The sequence below is a fragment of the Oryzias melastigma genome, unplaced genomic scaffold, assembly GCF_002922805.2.
Source record: "Oryzias melastigma strain HK-1 unplaced genomic scaffold, ASM292280v2 sc00326, whole genome shotgun sequence".
NCBI classification, from domain to species: domain Eukaryota; kingdom Metazoa; phylum Chordata; class Actinopteri; order Beloniformes; family Adrianichthyidae; genus Oryzias; species Oryzias melastigma.
In genome coordinates this window covers 39,090-43,683 of record NW_023416930.1, presented here as the reverse complement: position 1 = coordinate 43,683, position 4,594 = coordinate 39,090, and the positions used below count along the sequence as shown (strand labels likewise).

The following is a 4,594-nucleotide window of genomic DNA, read 5'->3' as shown; positions in this document are numbered from 1 at the left end:
CTTCATCATGTAAGGTGTGTTTATAGAGGAGTGAATTTAGTTCAAAATACCAACTGATTTCATAACTTTTTTACAAATATTTTGAGTATCATTTTTTTTTTCAAGTTAAGTTTTGATCAACAATCTCTCCCAAGAACTTTGTTTGAGTAACTTGGTTAATAAAAATGCTGTCAAAATTAAGTTTTTGATTTACTAAATTAAATGCATTCATTTTATTACTAAAAATCATATAATTCGCCTTTTGTAAATTTAAAGAAATTTGATTTAATTGAAACCACTCAGAAATATTCAATAATTCTCCATTTGCTTTATTAAAGAATCCAAATGTGGGTTGGTTATAATCTGCAAACTTGAGAGGAAACAGTTTTACAAGAACATATTAAATCATTAACATAAATAATAAATAAAACAGGTCCAAAAATGGATCCTTGATATAAAAATGATTCAAATGAGAGACTTTTGTTAGTTCTGGTGGGATTTCTGCTTCAGGACTCAGAGTAAACAGGAGTGCGGTTCCCACAGTTACCATGGTTACAATAAAACTAAATCCTGTAAAATAATGAACAAAATACAAAACCCAGCAGCCTTTAATCAGAGGAACTCAGTCCACTTTGTGGTTCTGAAAGGTCTGATAAAGATGAAAAAGAAGAACCAAAATGCTCCCAGATGGAGAATCCTGAGGCCAGAACTGCTGGAAGGTTTTCTTTCTTTGGTCAACAGCCATGCTGCTGCTTTCTGGACCAGCTGAAGGATGTTCAGAGAATGCTGGTCCACTCTGTGGTACAGAGACGTGCAGGAGTCCAAGAAACACCAGAAAAGACTTCTGAGCTTCTGCAGGAAACCATCATGTCTGAATCTGATGAATCACCACGCAGATCATTCAGAGAAACAGTTTCTGGACACATGAGGAGAAAACTACAGCAAGAGTGTGTGGACAAAGTTAAGAGAAGCTCCAAATACGAGAGAGAAGAGAAGCAGAAGACTTCCCAACACTCCAAGTTAGAATGAGAAGATGAAGTGCAGTTCTCCATCAGTCCACCGGGGGAGCTGCAGCACAATAACTGTCCACTTGATGCTGAGAGAGACAGTGGAGCTGATCTCAGATCAGTTCATGCTGCAGCTCTGATGATCATCTCCACTTCCTCTGATTCCTCCATCACTCTGCTCTCCACCTCCAGGAACAACATCTCTGCAGACCAGATGATGATGATGATGATGATGATGATGATGATGATGATGATGATGATAATGATGATTTTCTCTGATCCACCAGAAGGAACATCAGACTCACAACCTGCAGAAAGAAATGAGAAGTCCAGAGATGAAGTGTTGTCTCTATCTGATGGTGGTGTGTCAGTCAGTGATGCAGCACAGCAGCAGAAAGAGCAGCAGGAGCTTCAGTTCTGTTCAGAGCAGCAGCTTCCTGTCATCTTCACCTGTTGGAGCTTCTGCTGCTCTGATTGGCTGACTGTTGTCCTGAAGCCTGTCATCATTCTCCTCAGAGCTTCACTGAGAAGCTGCAGCTTTACAGGAACCTCTGCATCTTTGCTCTCAGACTAACTTTAGGACCAAACATCTGGAAGCAGCTGGACTGACTCCAACCCTCTACTGACCTCAGAGTCTGCAGTTTGGAGTTTGGACTCTTCACCAGATCCCGGAGCTGCTGAACATCTGAAGAATGAAGGTCATTTAAGCTCAGGTCGAGTTCTGTCAGGTGGGATGGGTTTAAATTCAGAGTTGCGACCAGAGCAGCACAGCTGATCTTTGACAAATTGCAGATCCTCAACCTGAATCCAGAAGAAAGAGTTTCATTTAAAGACAAAGTTCATGTTTTTCATCCTTCAGTTCTTCTAAAGAGTTCAGAGTTGAAGAAGACCAGAAAGTTTGGAAAAAGTCCAAAGATGTGAATCAACAGCAGCAGATCAGAAGAGTCCAGCAGAAGCAGAGAAGAAGAACATTCAGGAACATTCAGGACAACATGCAGCTGCTTCAGTAAAGAAGTCCAGATGTGTGAAAGTCAAACATCAGCCAGTGGCTGCATCTAAACCAACTGATGTTTCTGCACAATCAGCAGAAAAAGTCCACTTCCTCTTTCTGCTCAGCTCTGCTCCAAACATCAATGAATCATGGGAGAATTTCAGCTCCATCTTTAAGTGCTTTGTAGATTTAGCATTGATCCAAGTTGAAGTCTCTTTTTACAGACGTGTAATAAACCTCAAAGATGTTTTATTCTTCAATGTCACGTTAAATGTGCATTTCTCCATCATCCAAACTGAAGCTTCTCTCATTTTTGTTTGTGTTCTGTACTGTGATGCTGTAGAGCTTCTTTTTAGTTTTCTATTGTCTTTCAGCCAGCAGTGGACATCCAGTGTATCGCTGCATAACGATTGGTTCTGATGCTCTTTATTTACATCATTTCATCAAAGAATTCATTCGATTCATTTTTTATTAGAAACATGATAGAGTAAAATTTTAGAAGAACAATTTTTAAGGCTCAAAATATAAATTCAAGACTTTTCTAGGTTTATAAGGTATTATTTCCACATTCATGAATTCAATGTTTCTTAGACTTTTTCAGACCCTGTGAGAACCCTGCAGAAATCCCATCTCTAATGTTGACCAACCACGTGCAGCTCAAAGAGAAAATAAATCAATAAAAAGAGCTGGAGCCGTTTCAACTGTGATTGCAGCAAGTTGGTGACACAGATGTCATTACAATGCTTAAGACGTGTTCCACACATTTCCAACACTCCATTCTGGACAAACAGCGTCTGTCAAACTTTTAGAGGGAACTTGGCCTACCAGGTTACAACCTAATCCAGGCTGTTCCGACGAGGTGGAACTTAGTGCTCCACATGCTGCAGAGAATACTTTTTGTCACTTCCAGTTGAGTGAACACGGGCGCACTTGGCAGCCGCTGCTCCCTGGATACTTACTGAACCCTCCTCCACTATCAACTATGTGGATTAATCGTGTGTGGGTTATACTTGCCTGGACTATTCTGTCGTTTGTCCAGCAACTTTCGACAGCACTGCTCCAATACTCTGCCGCTGAACTTGTTAAACTCCAGACCTCTCCTCCCGGACCACCGCCGCTAGCTCTACTCCAACATCTGGACATTTTATACGTCCCCCGACAAAGATACACTCATCGAGGATCTCGTCGGAACTTCCAGTATGACAACAACAACAGCCCTGTCAAATCATTCTGGTCCTCTGCTCGCCATCCTCCGAAGAACTCCGGTCGCCAAGCTGACCACAGTCTCCTAGCCCGGCTAGCTTGCTTGGCTAAAAACACGGCTAACAACTTCCCCTGCTTGACTGTCAACTTTGGTCTTTTGAACATTCGCTCCCTCACAACCAAGGGGGATCTTGTCCAAGATCTTCTCATCAATCGTGAGTTGGATTTCATGTGCTTGACTGAAACATGGCAAACTCCGCAGGATTTTACTCCCCTTAATGACGCTACCCCACCGGGGTTTATTTACATCGCCAAACCACTGGACTCGGGCCGCGGGGGGCGGTCTCGCAATGATTTATCGCGAGAACTGGAGGATATCACGAGTGACTGCTCCAGTGTTTGAATATTTTGAATCCTCAGTCTGTCAGTTTTCTGCATCAAACCCAACTATCATTGCCACCATTTATCGCCCACCTAAGCCCAATAAGCAGTTTATTTCTGATTTCTCCTGCTTTTTGACACATCTCTCATTACTTACAAAAAACATAATAATCCTGGGTGACTTTAATATTCATTTGGACAAAAGTAATAACTCTACTACCAAAGACTTTGTATCCTGTTTGTACAGTTTTGGTTTCCATCGGCATATCACGGTTCCCACCCATACCAAAGGACATATTTTGGACCTTGTTTGCTCCTCAGGTGTCCTACCAGATGACTGCAAAGCAGATTCCTTTCCTCTGTCGGACAACTCTCTAGTAACATTTAGTGTCAATCTTTCATCCTCTGGATCAAACCCCCACGCAGCATCACCTACCGAAAAATCAACAGTATCAACCTGGATCAACTTTCCTCTGACATCACTAACCTCCCCTGTGCGGATGGTCTTCATAACCCGGATGAACTGGTTCCATATTATAACAACCACCTCCACAACATCCTGGATATTCATGCTCCACTCAGAACCAGAACTGTCTCCTTTTCTGTCACTGCTCCCTGGTTCACCCCCACCCTCAGACAACTAAAAGCTAAAGGACGTAGACTCGAAAGACTCGTCAGAAAAACTGGTCTCTCTGTCCACAAGGACATGTATCTCTGCCATCTTTCCCAATACAAAGACTCAGTTTCTAAAGCCAAATCTGACTACTTCTCTGCTCTAATTAACTCTCGTGAAGGAAATTCTAGGGCCCTCTTTTCCCTTTTTTCTAAAATTTCACAATCCATGAACTCACTACCACCCCACCTGTACACCTCTTACTTCTGACTTCTACATTTGCTTATGTCTCATCCTCTGAGTCTTGTTTTCTTATTGTCAGAACACCCTGTCCACAATGTGTAAACATTTTGATTTCATTAGAACATCTTGTTCATATTAGATATGGCATTTACGCTCCCGTCTGGAAGCTCCTGATTA

The 4,594-nt window shown here is 41.9% G+C and overlaps 1 long non-coding RNA gene across 1 annotated transcript in view; it reads right to left on the bottom strand.

The window, feature by feature from the left end:
- Positions 1 to 1,136: 1,136 nt before the first annotated feature.
- The window catches only part of LOC112138494, a 19,398-nt gene continuing 15,940 nt past the window's right edge, over positions 1,137 to 4,594 (bottom strand). Inside the window, exons 2-3 of the long non-coding RNA XR_002917792.2 lie at positions 1,614 to 1,787; positions 1,137 to 1,294 (exon numbers count right to left, since the gene is read on the bottom strand). This is a non-coding gene — a long non-coding RNA (uncharacterized LOC112138494). The remainder of the gene's footprint in view (positions 1,295 to 1,613; positions 1,788 to 4,594) is intronic.